The sequence below is a fragment of the Convolutriloba macropyga genome, chromosome 7, assembly GCF_964194025.1.
Source record: "Convolutriloba macropyga chromosome 7, txConMacr16.3, whole genome shotgun sequence".
Classification (NCBI taxonomy): Eukaryota; Metazoa; Xenacoelomorpha; order Acoela; family Convolutidae; genus Convolutriloba; species Convolutriloba macropyga.
The window spans coordinates 41,256,887-41,274,175 of record NC_134474.1 but is presented as its reverse complement, the minus strand read 5'-3'; positions in this window follow the sequence as shown (position 1 = coordinate 41,274,175).

Genomic DNA, 17,289 nt, shown 5'->3' with positions numbered 1-17,289 from the left:
ACAGAAAACCATCACTGAAGATTTTTTTGTTTTTTCTTAGTTTCAGATTCTGAGAACTCAAAATAAAAATTTTTTGTTTGAAATTGTACGTTACAGTACAACTTAATAGGGTATTTTTCGAAGTGGAATTCAATTATGGTAATTTCAAGGTCAATGATAGAGTATAGTTTTGGGGTTTTTTTAGTTTTAGTTTCTCAATCCTCAAGTTACAAGTGAGTTCTCCGTGATTGGTATGCTGTATTAACTGTCTATAGTTTATTTATATACAAAGCATTTGATGGTGATTTGTTTAACCCTAAGATTTTACATTTTTTTTGGTTTTTCCGAAGTTTCATCTAATACCTGAAACCTCAAACTCTATTTTTGGAATTGTATGTTACAGTACATCTTCGTAGCCAAATTTTTAACACAGAATCCAGTGGACATAGTTTAAAAGTCGTGAAAAAAGAAAAAGTTTGTATTTTTCAAGATTTAGATTCTGAAAACTGAAACCAAAAATTTTTTGAAGCTATATGATCCAAAACGTCTTTATATGGTTTTTAACGTAACCACTTAAACACCTAAATTCAAACAAAAGCTCAGCTATGCTGCTACATAAGATGAACTGCTAAAATCTTCCAACAGGACAAAAATAGCTCAAAATTGCATTTTTAAGTCTAATATTTGCTCCAAAATTTCGAACATGGACCCAAACGTACTATTACAAGTTTGGATAAATGATATAAACACTTTTGGCTGGAAATTCAAAATCGCTTCAGATAAGCGGCACGTTATCAAAAAATATCGCTAGCTTAGCGCTAAATTAATTAACACCTACTTTTCTCGCACTCTCACAGTATGTTACTTGAACATAGACCACTCTAAAATCTCTCTGCTTGATTTTGTTCAGCAGATTGGACTATATACTTTTTTTTCACGTGTGGCATTTGACTTCTCTAAAACAAATCCTCTAAAAATAGAAATCACCGATAAAATAGATCACCATTACTCCTCTTCGAGTCGTAAACAAGACAACAAGACTGAAAAAAATGCTAAAATTCCTTTGAGAGCAATTAATAAACATACACAATACATTCCAATAGAACGTTTTCTTTTTTCCCGCAGGTTCTTTCAGAAACATGTTTTTCATAGATGTTTGGCGGTGAAAAACAAGCATCTAAGACACACGTAATCTTTTGTTTATAAATCGTGCTAGTACGTTCGTAATTTGTTAGATTGAAAACCATTGCTCGTTAATGAAGCAATTCTTAAAGGCAAGATTTTGCAAAAAAATATTGAAGAGCATATCTAGTTATGGAAGAGTATATCTAGGTAAACAAAATTTAAAATTTTCTCTTTTTATATTTGAAGAAAACTATTCCATCTTGGAAACGATTCTCATCTTTAAACATTTAATTTTTCTAAAAACTTTTTCATTAGGGAATCGTTTAACATTGCAGCATAGCATCGCTACGATGATTTAATCTCTCGGAAAACAACGGTATGTCAAGACTTTATTGCTTTTACTATTACCAATAAAGTGTTGTTAGACTTCTCACCTGAGTAAATAACATTCCTATTGCTTCATCTTTACAATGAATAACAAACAAAATCTGCATAATCCATTAACTTGTTCCATGTTCCTGGTATTGATTTTGAAACCACAAACTTAGAATAACCAGATATTCTAAAATCTGCAAGGATAGCATGTACCGAAACTCACTAAGGAACAAATAAGTTTACGGAGAAGACACTAATCGATGAAAAGATATTAACAGAAAGCACCACTCACAAATAGAACAAGATCAATCGCACAAAAGCAAATATTATTATTTACAATTCACACCAATCTCAATCAAACAAAATTCAAAACTTCGGATTTCACTTTTACGTAGTCACAATACGAGCAGCCAATATACAATTTTCAAATATTCATCATGCAGTAAACTATCAAGTAGACACAGCCTCGTTTTTGGTCAAAACTAATTTTCTGCATTCTAATTCTGGAACTCTTTTAATCTTTCTACCCCCAAAAATCAAACGAAGTAATCGAGCAATGTATGTTTTAATCACCTAATCGTATATATTCATGCCCCATCGGTATGTTATTGAATGTGCTGCAAAAAATAATGATTGGTGACTTAATTGTTAGAGTCAGCAACAAAAAATTAAGGGTTAACTGTTGGGGTAGAAAGGAGGAGACAAACTCAAGTAATTTTAACACGATATTCCACCAATTGTTACATGACTTCTACTTGACGATATCGAACAATTTGAGCACCGGCCGCTCATCGCAAGACTTTGAGTGTCAATTGAACTGCGGGTACTCAGATATGAAGCTTCAGTTTGCGTCTCAACGTTGTTTTGGGTCCTGTCAATAACGTCGTTTTCTTCATTTTCAATAATTTCAGTTACTTCCACGGCAAAAACCGAAGACAGCGACTCACTATTCGATAATAAATTGTGTTTTTCGGGACTTTTCGTTTCAACTTTGACGTCGCTGCGATTCAATTCAGAGTCATCGCTGAAATATGAGGGGTGGCGAATTACACTTTCCCATGAACTCATTTTCTCGTTCTGTGTTTTATCTTCAAACGTGATTGCCTTCTCGTTACTAGATGAGCTTTCAAACAGTAATCTGGGGTCTTTTTTGAAATCTGTTTCGATGAATAAGTTTTCGTCATAACTTCGGTGAGCTGGGAACACCGACAGCGAGTCACAAGCCTCTAGATTGAGAAACTTGGCAAAATCAAAACTGGATTCCGTCTTATTAGACATGAAAATAGATCGCCCTCGACGTTTGCCTTTGCTCGCAGACTTCTGCGGCTCATTTTTATCGCCATCACATCGCATTTCATTTTGAGTTGAGGTCCTTGTGGTAACTGGACGCGACTCAACCTTGACAGCATTTCCTTGAGTAGAATTCTTTGGTCCCAAGGGCGTCTCGTGATGTTCAGCAGTCTGAGATGAAGCACTGCTAGATGCAGCGTAAGGTGATCCACGTTGATGGTGAGGTTCGCGACTGACATTTCTCACGTGACCAAATGGCGGTTTATGTTTCGGCGTTGACGTTGACATAGATGATGCTGGCCGAACAGATTCCTTGACACTGAATTCATTAATCTTTGTGACGTCATTGTACTCAGGAAGCCCCGTGAGAAACTTCAAAGGAAATTGATACAAGTCAGACATGCAGCAAGGAGCTTTAATAGAGAACTCATCGATGAGCGGCAAAGTGGAGTTACACAGCTCAGAACAATTATGTAGCAACACAAATCTGCTTGTTGTAACATTTCTACCAGACGCACTTAAAAGCTCGTCAATTAAATCGTGGGCAAACGTATCTGCCAAGTTCGCTGATGCAAGCCTGGATGTGTTCCTGACATCTCGCCGACTAATTGAATACCTTCGCGAAGATTTGCTTTTCGCGAATACCTCCAAATCTAAGGGCAATGATCGAACACCTTGTAGCACATCTAATGCCCGCAACTTCAGCATTCTGCCAAGATTGTCAGGACTATCTTTCTTAAGATTCTTATCTTTCATTTCGAGTCCATGATCAAATTGACTTCATTGCTTCCTCGAAGTTCTTATATCTACTTCTACTCTAATCTGAAACAAGAAGGATCTGTACTGAGCGAATCAGTCTTCTGCTATTTTCAATAATTTAATTGAATATATTAATTTTGAACATAGTTTTACTATTGAATGGTTTTGATCTCAATAATACAAGCGATTGAGAAAAACGTTTATCGAGGCTCATTTCAACTTAACATCAATTTTTTCCACTTTCCAAACCCTCATCAAATAACAACCCCCCTCATGGTATATTTACGGTAACTAAAGGTGGGCCATACAGACTAGTATCACAAGGGGGGTAATACTGGGAGAGGCCCACATTTACAGGCAGGTTGAAACCGACCCTCTGAAAAAGGCAGGAGACGAGTTTTCAACGTTTACACAGTTGTTGTTAATATACAGCGTAGGCTGAAGGGTTTCCTTTATTCACAGTCGTTTAAAACAATGTCCACTTTTTTCTACAGTTTTAGAATCACAGAATGCCACGTACAGATTTACGATCGGAAAACATGTCTTCAAAATAACTCTACATAAAATAATTATATTTGTTTCTGTTCTAATTCTAAAATTCTAATCTATCTGTCTCTTTGATGTTGATAAGTTTTCCAGACATTTCATAACGTAAATGTCTGGAAAACTTAAATGCATTTCTCGTTTTTTCCGTTTGCGTTTTTGGCAATTTCAAGATTACAGTTGATCAATTTTGCTTTTTCTTAGGCTAGGCAAATGCATACAAATTCCAGTTTCATTGACATTTTTCGTTTATCTGGTGCCGACTTTCAGTGTTCCTTACTTGGACTATATTCTGTGATTTCCCCGATTGCAGAAGGTACCAAACTACAACTATGGACTCGAGAACAAACTACAATGGGAGCAATGATCGCTTCCGCTTGATGCCGTAAGGCCCTAACAACAACAATAGAAACTCTTCGATCAGGAATTGGCAATTTTTAACTCTTAAATTTACGAACGTGATATTATCTAACGCCGTTTCAATTTCGTTCAATATCGTTAATTGCTAACTTTCGTGTCCCTGAAGTTCACCTTAGAATTGCCAGGAGCTCTTTCCTCATGCTGAAACTTTGAGATCATCCACAAAATTGAATAGTTCGAAAAGCATCAAAACAATGATCAGGTCATTTATGATGGTGCAAAAAGGACCTAGTAAGGATCCTTGTGAACACTGCTTGTGATTTCTAGTACGTTTGAGGTTGCACTGTCAACGCGTACAAACTGCTTTTGGTTATCCTTCTGATCAATTGGTAATTCTGGAAGACAATGACCTCAAGACAACAACCGCAAGAAAACCACTTTTATATAAACAAACTTTCTGCAGTTCGTATTGTGGAACTTTGCCGAAAGCTGTCGAAAAGTCTGTGAAGAAGGCGATTAAATAGTTTCATATGAATGTATGCTTGAAAAATGACATCAGGGAATCAGAGAGTTAACTCTACTAAGACATCAGTCTAATGCGGCCAATGCAAGAAAGGAGTCAAAAAGGATGACGGTTCTGCGATTGGAAGCGAAAGTTGTAATTTTTGGTTTCATGGTACCTGTGCTCACCTCTCCGAGGAAGAAGTTTAATGGCTTGGAGCTAAACGCAACTGTGTGGCTTTGTGACTCGTGTGTCGAACAGAATGGCATCTTCACTTCTTAAAGATTAGAAGCTAAGTTGAACGGCTTATTTGATTCTTTTAAAAAAAACAAGATTACATCATCAATTGCAGAATTATTTCCTAAAGTTGTTAAGAGTCTATTTCTAGTCATTTATACGATGACATCAAGAAAGCTGTTAATGACACCTTACCATCTTACGCTGACATTAGTTCAGGTCGCTCAAACGCTCAGAACAAAAATCGTGATCTGCATTTTTTATAAATGGTGTTACTGAATCTGAAGACTCGTATTTGAAGCCAATCGAGGACTCGATTGAAGTCAAAAACATAAAATCACATATGGGGTTAGCTTACGACGGCAATGCGACAGGTGTTAGACAACTTGGCAAAAAAGTCAATCCCCTGAACAAACAAAAACGAAACTGCCGTCATATACTTATCACAATTTCCAACCCCCTTTTCCTTCAGAATTGCTTTGCTAGAAGTGACTACGTGCATAAAATTTTGTAAAACCTGTGTACATAAAGAAGTTTCTGACATCCAGTAAAAGACAGAAGGAGACAGATGTCCTCGGAAAAAGCTTCCATATGATTCATCAGGAAGGAAAAAATGAAGAAGACCTTCGGATAAAGAATTTGAAACATTACTATCAAGGACGTGAAGTCGAAATGAGCGTTAATTGACTGACACTAGCCAACTGCTTGCTTCTAAATTGTCAGTCAGTTTGGAAATTGTGTAAACGTCAAGAATTGGAAATATTAATGACAACAGCATCAATTTACTTAAAACTTTAAACTGAAACATGGCTCTCTGAATACATTTCTGATTCAAAATTTTTACTCGGATCTCATTTCAACGTTGTGGCACGGTCCGATTGCAATAAATGGGAACACGGAGGTGTTCTCAATGCTGCTTCTAGTTGCATCCAAACACAGTTAAATGATGTTAAATTACCACAACATCCTTTCTCTGTTGCGTGTGGTCTTCTAGATAAAATACCGTCGTTTTTCATATTGAAGTACAGACCCCCAGTCGGATCTCTATTTCACTTCAAAGTCGAATTGCTCACTGATTGACTGAAAGAATACCTAGCAAAAATCAAATGTTGAGTCAGCAACTTTTCGCCTACGACAAAACTTTATATTTATGTGCTCGGTAATTTTAATCTTCCCGGTATCAATTGGGAAACACTTACATCGATTAACTCTCAGAAAGTTAGATTTTTAGATTTAATTGACGAACTTAATTTGAGTCAATTTGTTAGCCGTCCCACTCACAAAATTCACAAAACGTTGGATCTTATCCTGTCTAATGTGGATCAATTATCTGTATCTACTGGAACCAATACTTTTTCCGATCACTACCCGATCTTCTTTTCTTGTAACTTTGATCTGATTGATGCTAAAATTAAATCAAGTTTTTCATGCTCATCATTCAATAGGCAAGCTTTCAACTTCTATCTTTCTGACTTGCTCAAATTTCTAAGTTTCAACGATATCAAGACTTTGGACTATCCCGAGGACTGGTGTTTTTATCTGCAGGAAAGTTTTAGTCAATGTGTTGAAATAAAAAGAGCTAAGCGACGTAATGCGCCTATTTCTTTTTCCTCGAATACAAGTCTTCTCTTGACATACAAGGCATCTCCTGAATCAGAGAGAGACTAACCGCCTTAAGCTTACAAGAAACTGGAAACTTTTGCTCTCACTAAAACTTAATAAATCACTTAACGAGTCAATTCAATTAGACAAGAAAATTTTTATTGAAAAATTCAACCTTTCATGTTCGTCTCACCTTTTAGGATGCTGAGAACACTTGGCTTCAGTAAGTTTTTACCGTCTCTTATGTCCTATAGCGGAGTGTCTCTGTCTTCTAGCTCAGAGATGGCATTTGGTTTTAATACTTTCTTTGGTTCCGTTTTTTGTCCCAAAATTAAATATGATATGCCAACATCTTATGAATTTTGCCAGAATTGTGTACAGACAACGTCACGTTCACAGAAACAGAGATAGGAGCCTTATTATTGTGCTGTGATGATTAGAGCTCTATGGGTGCTGATAATATTCCTTCATTCGTTCTACGTGAGTGTGCGACTATTTGATCTCCCACAGTTCAACAACTCTGTTACTGGGTTACTAAAAATTGCGCCTGGCCTTCTTTATGAAAGGTATCGTATATAACGCCCTTACATATAACGGGATCACTGAACTTGGTTGAAAACTATCGTCACATAAGTATTTGATGTAAACTTTCGTTGTTATTCGAACGTATTTTGTTTGATTTTATTGATCCAAAGGTGAAGTTTTTAATTTGCAAATAGCAACATTTATTCATGAAAGTAAGGAGCACCGTAACTCGAAGGATTGATTACTTAGATATTGTTTATAAATCTCAAAACAATGGCTCTTCTGCATTTTCAGTTTATTTTGACATCAGGAAGGCCTTTGACACAATTATTGCTGTCTAAACTTCAAGATCTTGGCTTCTGTCCTGGTTTTATGGTGGTTCTTGAGTCTTATTTTTGTGATCGCTAACAGTCCGTCAAAATGAATGACATCTTCTCTTTTTTTCTGGAATGTGGCATCTGTTGTACCACAAGGCAGTGTCTTTGGACAAATGGACATGTGCCAAATGTATTCTCATATGGATCGCATTTTCTGTACGCTGATGATTTGAAACGTTAACATGCTGCGGGTCACAACTTATACAACACAACCTTAACGCCTTACAGCAGTGGTTAGTTTTCAATTGCTTGATCTTTCATCCGTCTAAATGTAAATTTTTACATTTCAATTTTGACCGTTCGCAAGTATTAAATTTTGGTGACACAGCACTGGATTATATTGACTATAATGAAGACCTTGGCTTCACCATGCCAAGTAAATTTAGCTGGCAGCGTCACATTGGTACAAAACTAGCTAAGTGCAAAAAGATCTTCTATTTCATAAAACGAAACGTGCCTTTCACGATCCCAGCAAGGAGGAAACTCTTATCGTATCAAAGCCTCGTCCTCTTCATCCTTCTTAACGGTTCTGTAATGCAACCGTCCGTAATTTATATGCACAAGATGAAGAGTTTTCAATCAAGAGTTTTCAGATGGATTATTTCTGATAGCGATTATATTTCTGCACTTCAGAGATTTTCTTTCTTACCAGTTTGCTACCAGAAGATTCAGTCAAATATGGTGCTACTTTGGAAAATGATCAAAAAACAAGCGGATGTTAAGAGTCAAATACAAATTAGTTTTTTCAACTCAAAGTCAGCGAGGTTTAGCGTGCCTAAAACGCTGAATTTTTGCTCTGAAGATAATTTTTTTGTCAAGTTCACCAGATGTGCAAATGAACTGCTAAAGCTAAAAGTTATTAATTTCGATATGCCACTGGGCATATTTCGTACTAACGTACATATTTTTGTAGTTAAAAACTATGCTCATTTTAACATTGATTCCTCTTGTTCTTATTTTGTAAAATGTTTTTGTAAAAATTGTCGCTCTTAATTTCTCTTGATACCTGGACCAAATGATCTCTTCACTCCTGTTTTGGAATTGAGTCTTTTAAAACTTCTACTACTACTACTACTACTACTACTACTATTACTACTACTACTACTACTACTACTACTACTACTACTACTACTACTACTACTACTACTACTAATACTACTACTACTACTACTACTACTACTACTACTACTACTACTACTACTACTACTACTACTACTACTACTACTACTACTACTACTACTACTACTACTACTACTGTTTGAACACTTAAATTCCAAAAAGAAATAAAGGAACAATGACAATAAATACAAACAAGTTAATAGAATGCATATAAGTTTGAGCTTATCTGGGTTTATTTAATCCAGGAAAAGCTGTTCGACAAAACTGTTGAAGCGGGATTTAGACTCTCTTTTCGCTTTCTGTCGTAAGGTGATGTAGCTCATGTTGTTCCTTGAGCAATCTTCTTCAAGTTGATCCATCCTTGTCTTGCGTTGACCCCCTGGAGCTCGTTTAGCATATCGATATTTTTCTGTCGGCTCCCAGGTGAAGGCTCGTAGCGCTAGACGATCGTCATTCATCCTCAGGATATATCCAAACCATTTCAACCGTTTAATCATGATCATTGCAGAAAGTGTCGACATACGTGATCTAGCCATTAGTTCTTCATTTGTCACCCTCTCCAGATATGAAAAACATAGTATCCTTCGCAGACAACTGGTGTGAAAGCTCTCAAGTTTCCGTTGCGTTGATTTAATCATGGTCCACGTTTCAGAGCTATATAAGACCACTGATAACACGAGAGCTCTGTATAACTTGCATTTGAGGGGAATACTAAAATGTTTGCTCTTCCAAAGCTTCTGAAAGCTCGCAAATCGCTGTCTCCCTTCCGCCAGCTTGACACTGATTTCCTTTAGGTCACCATGTTGCAAGCTCACGAAAGAACCGAGATACTTGAAAGCTTCTACATTTTCGAACTCCACTCCATCTCGATCGTGGACATTGCAGGAGAAAATGCGAGATCTTCCAGCCTTTTCTCTGCCGCAGTATCGTGACTCGTGAATTCGTCGGCCTTTCGTTGCGAATTTCCTAGTGCACTTCTGACAAGTGAGGCTTTTCTCTAGCCAAACAAACTTTGACGCGCTGTCTTCGACCCTCTTCGAATTCTTAGGCTTGCAGAATCTGGCTTCATGCACTTTGCAGCCTCTTGCAGTGTCGAAGCGACGTTTACAACCTGAACATACACAACTATCGTCATCAGAGACCGCAGATGATCTTTTATTCGCCGTAGACACTAGATCAGCAACCACTGACCTCTCGTCGCTGCTAACTGTCACAAGCTCAGCCTCCGCTGAACTCTTCAGTCTCAGTTTCTCACCAGCTAGTGTCTCGAACCAGCCCGCATTCTTCTTCTTGCCCACCAGCACCTCTCTGCCAATGAGTAGTCGGGATTGGTTTTCGGCCTCAATGAGAGTCCCAAAACGGCCTTTGCGGTTTCCTGTAAGAACTTCCACGTTCCTTTGAGCAATGGGTACACTGGCTCCGGGTTTTTCGCATTTAACACCCATATTCTTTGTCTTCCCAACATTGATCATTAGGCCAACAGCCTCGGCTAAAGATTCAATTCTATGTAGATTTGCTTGAACTTCGGAATCAGAGACGCCCAATAGGGCAACATCATCGGCGAAGTCAAGATCAGCAACACAGCGTCCAAGGTCGATACCTCCTTGAACTGAATTAGCCAACACATAGTTTATCACAAGGCCAAAGAGAATAGGCGACCATACATCACCCTGGCGAACACCAGTTTTTACGTCGAACATCTGGCCCTTCTCGCCCTCTGTCTTGACGCAGCACTTGAAGCCTTCGTAACTGTTGCGGATGACATTCACAACTTTTTGTGGGAGCCCGTAATGTTTCATTATCTTGTACATCATCTCGCGGTCCACCGAATCGAATGCAGCGCGGAAGTCAATGAAACAAAAACTGACGTCCAATTGGAAGGCCATGCATTTCTCTAGTATTTGCCTAAACGCAAACAATTGGTCAGTGCAGCCCCTGCTTTTTCGGAATCCGCATTGTTCTTCTCTGAGCACTTGATCAAGTGCATCTTTGCATCTATTCAGGATGATTGACGCAAAAACTTTTCCAGGTACCGAGAGCAGTGAGATTCCGCGATAGTTCCCAGACTCAGATCTTTTTTCTTTTGCTTTTGTATAGCGGGACAACTTCTGCTAACTTCCAGTCTTGTGGAAGATTTTCTTCAGTCCAGCACTTGTTGACAATGTCCCAAAGCCATTCAGCGATTCCAATATGCGACTTTGGCATTTCGGCAGAAATATCGTCTGGTCCACTTGCTTTACCGTTTTTCAGTTTACGCACGGCATTTAGAACCTCATCAAACCGAATTGGGCCTAGGTCTATTTCAAGACTCTCGGATGCTTCCACTATGCTCAATACAGAATTGCCGCTTGTCGTGGTTGGGTTTAACAGATGCTTAAAGTGCTCGGTCCAACGTTCCAAACTTTCTTCTTTTGTTTTCAGAGGCTCGCCTGTGGTTGAAACTAGTTTACTTATATGAGGACTCCACTTCCGGCATAACTATTTTGACTCCCCAAACACTTCTTTCAGGTCACCTTTGTCTGAGTGATCTTGTATTGTTTCACTTTTGTCTTTCAGTCAATGTCTTTTGTCAGATCTTAACGCTTTTCGTACTTCTTTGCAGCAGTTAGAGAACACTAGAAGCGCCTCCGCGCTACTATGCTTCCTCAACTGTAACTCGACCCGTTTCCTAATCAAAGCCAGCGTTTCAACTGTAATCCAGGGTTTGTGCACACGCTTTTCGGGGATGAGTAGTTTCGTTGCCGCTGCATTAAGAGCCGTTCGAAAATTTGCCCAAGATTGTTCTACGCCTTCAACAATATCGCTCTCATCAAGATAGCGTTTCACTTCTGCGCAGAAAGCTTCGCGCGTGACTTCATTGCGCAACTTGGTAGAGCAGACTTTCGGTTAACTTTGTGGCTTATGTGCCACTACTTTGAATCGCACTTCGGAAATGACCATTTCTTGATCGTTGAGAGTGATCTTTCCCCTCCTTGTCCTAACGTTGTGCAAACAACTCCTGTTCCTCGAACCGAATAAGATATGATCTAACTTCTTCTTTCGCATCTGTTGGTCAGGTGGGTTAAATGTATACCGGTGCACTAACCGGTGTCGAAACCAGGTTCCATCAATCAACAGGTCATGAGAGACACAATTTTTCTGAGTTATCATTCTCCTCGCCCATTCCAAAGGGGCCTCGGCAAGGCATGTTGACATCTGATTGTTGACCAGGTTCCGCATTGAAGTCTCCGACGAGGCAGACTCTCTCCCTTTGTTTGAAATTGGATACCAAGCTGCTCAACTGATTCCAAAAATTGTCTTTCGCTAAGTCGTCAGCTTCATTTGTGGGCGCATAACACACAATCACAACAAGGTTAGCTCGTCTCTGAGCTGCAAACTTCACATAAGCCATTCGCTCACTAACAGCAACTTGCTCAATTAAGCTACCGGCAAGTCTTTTCGTCACTGCAATACCAACACCTCCTTGTCTCGCTTTTGCAGTCGATAGCCAGGAGTCAGTGAGGAAGAGCTTGCGGTCGCCAAGATCTATTTCCTGCTCCTCCAGTCTCAATTCTTGCACTCCCAGAACGTCCAACTTGTACTTACTACTACTACTACTACTATTGTTTCAACACTTTAATTCCAAATATGAAATAAAGGCACGGTTGGCAACAAATACAAACAAAACAAGAAGAGTTATTTGTTTGGTTATTCTGTGAAGTGCTGTACGACGAAATTGTTGAAGGCATTCTTTGACCCGGTTGCTGCTTTCTCCTGCAATCTGGCGAACGATACTTTGTTTCGTACACAGTCTCCTTCGATTTGACTCATCCACGTTTTCCGTTGCCCCCCAGGAGCGCGTCTAGCATGGACGTATTGATCGGGCGGATCCCAATCGAAGGCACTGCGGGCTAATCTTCCTGGTTCCATTCTCTGGATGTGTCCATACCATTTTATCCGTTTGAGCATGATCATCGTGGATAGTTGGGGCATTCGTGATCTTGACATAATTTCTTCGTTCGTTGCTTTCTCCAGATATGACACACGTAGAATTCTCCGAAGACAACCACAGTGGAAACTCTCAAGTTTTCTCTCCATTAATTTCGAAAGAGTCCAAGTCTCTGAGCTGTACAGCACGGCTGATAAAACGAGTGCTTTGTACAAATTGCACTTGAGGTGCACGCTGAGCTGCTTGCTCTTCCAGAGATTTTGGAAGTTAGCAAACCGTTGTCTACCTTCTGCAAGTTTGCAATTGACTTCCTGCAGGTCTCCATGCTTGAGGCTGACATATGATCCGAGATACTTGAACGCTTCTATGTTTTCAAACTCGTTTCCGAGAACATCTTGTACTTTGCAGGAAAACACGCGTGTGGCAACTGCTTTAGGTTTGCCACAGTATCTCGATTGGTGAACTTTTCGGCCATTGACTGTTTTGAACTTTCTTTCACACTTGTCACAGGTAAGGCTCGCCTCTAGTTGCTCGAAATTTGACTTGTCGACGACATTCTTTGACAAACCGGCTTTGCAGAATCTTGTTTGGTGCACTTTGCGTCCGGTAACTGTACTGAATTGCCGCTGACAATTCTGACATCTTAAAGACTCTTGGTCAGCCACCACTGACCGACTCTCATTTTCTAGCGACTCTGAATCTGCTACCGCAGATTGTTGTTGTGAAGCTACCAACGCTGGCTTAGCCAACGCTAAGCTTTTCAATCTTAGCTTCCGGCCATCTTGTGTTTCGAACCAGCCCGCTTTCTTTTTCGTTCCCAGCAGCACCTCCGTGCTGATGGTTAGTCGTGACTGGCTAGATGTCTCTGCCAGGAGTCCTAGTTTGCCTTTATGTGTTCCAGTGAGTATCTCCACGTTCTGTTGGATACTAGGCACTGCAACAACATTTGGGCTGTTGCATTTTACGCCCATATTCTTTGTTTTGGCCACGTTAATCTTCAGACCAGCGGCTTCCGCAAGGGCCTCGATTCGATGTAGATTTTCTTGCACCTCACTGTCTGAGACCCCCACGAGAGCAACATCATCAGCAAAATCTAAGTCAGCCACCAATCTCCCAATGTCTAATCCTCCATGCACCGAGTTAGCCAAAATGTAGTTGATGACAAGGCCGAATAGGATTGGGGACCACACATCACCCTGCCTAACGCCCGTTCTGACATCAAATAAGCGTCCTTTCTCACCTTCGGCTTTGACTCGACATTTGAATCCATCATAGCTGTTTCTTATGATGTTTATCACTTTTTGCGGAAGACCATAGTGTTTCATTATCTGGTACATCTGCTCACGATCGACAGAATCGAATGCTGCTCGAAAGTCTATGAAACAAAAGCTAATATCCAATTGAAACGCCATTGATTTCTCTATTATTTGACGCAGGGCAAAGAGTTGATCGGCGCATCCTCTGCTTTTTCTGAAGCCGCACTGCTCTTCCCTTAGAACGCGATCCACTGAATCTTTGCATCGATTGAGAATAACGGAAGCGAACACTTTGCCTGGTACTGACAATAGAGAGATCCCTCGGTGGTTCGAACACTCTGACCTACTCATTGCTTTGGTGTTTGAAGGCTGAGATACGACTAGTTGCGCCACAAACTAGAAGACCAGTGCCTCGTTAGCTCGACCATGTGAGCGGAGAGCCGCAGCACATGACCTACCCCCAGGGGACACCACGTGGAGGTGAGGTTGGATTTTGTCCCCCACTACTACTATTACTACTACTACTAATACTACTACTACTACTACTACTACTACTACTACTACTACTACTACTACTACTACTACTACTACTACTACTACTACTAATACTACTAATACTACTACTACTACTACTACTACTACTACTACTACTACTACTACTACTACTACTACTACTACTACTACTACTACTACTACTACTACTACTACTACTACTACTACTACTACTACTACTACTACTACTACTACTACTACTACTACTACTACTACTACTACTGTTTCAACACTTTAATTCCAAATATGAAATAAAGGCACGGTTGGCAACAAATACAAACAAAACAAGAAGAGTTATTTGTTTGGTTATTCTGTGAAGTGCTGTACGACGAAATTGTTGAAGGCATTCTTTGACCCGGTTGCTGCTTTCTCCTGCAATCTGGCGAACGATACTTTGTTTCGTACACAGTCTCCTTCGATTTGACTCATCCACGTTTTCCGTTGCCCCCCAGGAGCGCGTCTAGCATGGACGTATTGATCGGGCGGATCCCAATCGAAGGCACTGCGGGCTAATCTTCCTGGTTCCATTCTCTGGATGTGTCCATACCATTTTATCCATTTGAGCATGATAATCGTGGATAGTTGGGGCATTCGTGATCTTGACATAATTTCTTCGTTCTACTACTACTACTACGTTCTTCATTGACTACTACTACTACTACTACTACTACTACTACTACTACTACTACTACTACTACTACTACTACTACTACTGCTACTACTACTACTACTACTACTACTACTACTACTACTACTACTACTACTACTACTACTACTACTACTACTACTACTACTACTACTACTACTACTACTACTACTACTACTACTACTACTACTACTACTACTACTACTACTACTACTACTACTACTACTACTACTACTACTACTACTACTACTACTACTACTACTACTACTACTACTACTACTACTACTACTACTACTACTACTACTACTACTACTACTACTACTACTACTACTACTACTACTACTACTACTACTAGTAACTCCGGATTCTCATCAAAAAACTTTGTATGCAATTTTTACAGGCAAGCATGTTTGTTGGCGCTGGGTCTTTTTTCACAAAGCCCTGTTGACAGCCTAACAAGATTTTCTCGATGTGACTGTGTAGGCCCTCATATTGAAAGTTTTAAAAGCTTTGCCGTCGATGTTGTGAAATGGAGTTACAGTTGCAATTTTAGCTGAAGCAACCTCACGATATCCTTCTGAACAAAACAACATTTTGAAATTTTTTGACGTTTTGACCTGATTGAGGATTGGAGCGTGGAGGAATCATAGTTGCATATCGAAAATCATTTGAGAAGTGGATTAGCACGCTGGTCCCAGAGGCAACGCCTGTCGACCAGAGAACCTGACCTGACAACTTTGAAGACTTATGACTTAATTAATTGATATATATTCATTTTCCATACATCAAAATTTTTGATGACCGTAGCTTCAATAAGAAAGCCATGGTGCCCATGTTTGACTATGTCAGAAGAACTTAAAAGAACTGATTTATCACCTTGAATTGTTCATATGGATTTCCTATTTGTTTCTCTCAAAATAAGACTTTTGTAGAGCTATATGACTGAATTAAGCAGTCTTTTTGATCTTTGAAGATAATTTTGGTATCCCTTGTGTACAGGAGTTTTCTGGGTACATTTTTCAAATTAAAAAATACGTCAAAAATAACGATTAGGCAAAACTTGGTTAAATAAAAACTTTAGTTATTCCACTCTTCTTTTGAAGATAATATCTACCAAAAAAACGCGAGTCAATGAATGACCAATAATATGCATGGTAGCAGACTCATAGCCTATAACAGCAACCTAATGTTGTCAGTCACAAAGCATCAAAGATTCTCCAAACTCGTTCGTGCCATGTAAATTTCATTAATCCGCATTACTATTAGCACCTTCTACAAACAACCATCAGCACGCGCATATCAAGATTTTTTAAATTGCGTTCCAAAAGCATGCAGTAGAAATATTATAAAATTTTGAGCACAGTTCAAGGGTTCACACCCATTAATCAGTGAAGTTACAGTTTGACAATTAGCTTTGTAACAATGTTGCAATTCCGGTATTGACTTTGGAATCTCCTTGTGCATTTGTTCGTCGGTGAGAACGCTTGTTCGAAGAAGTCCCTGTAGATGTGTCAGTACGGTTCTTGTCGCATTTGCTCATCTCAGCTTCCTCAAAACATGGTTGTACATTGTTTTAGTCCTGCGGAGGCACTCATCGTTATTCTTTGCGAGACGGTTTTTCGCAAGTGGGAATTCACGTCTCACTCCTTGTCTCTTGAAAGATGTTTCATTGCCAGATAGTTGGTAGTTGAACTTATTGCTGTTGATGTCAATGAATATCAGTAAAACGTATAAGTCCAAATAGTGTGAAAGAGGAAGTAATTCGAGTGTACGGAGAGGTTCTTTGCACTCTTTGTTCGGATCCAGTTGGAGGGATCTCAAGTAAGGATCCAGTTTGTTGCCTTCTTTTGAAAGTTTTCGAATTGCGCCATGTTCATTTTGCTTGGCGTCTTAGCTTGTGAAATAAATGCAAGTATATGTACTACTCATCTAGTGGACGCGTTTAAATTGGTCGTCGTGAGAGTTTTCTAACTCAAATATTTTTATATTAAAAGGGCGCATTTAACCCCTCTCAGCACCTTTTGCTGCAGTTCTCAGTCTTGTTTTGAAAGTCATTCACTATCTGTACCAAATATTTCTGAGATCGTGCAATGGGAAGACATTGTTTATTTAGG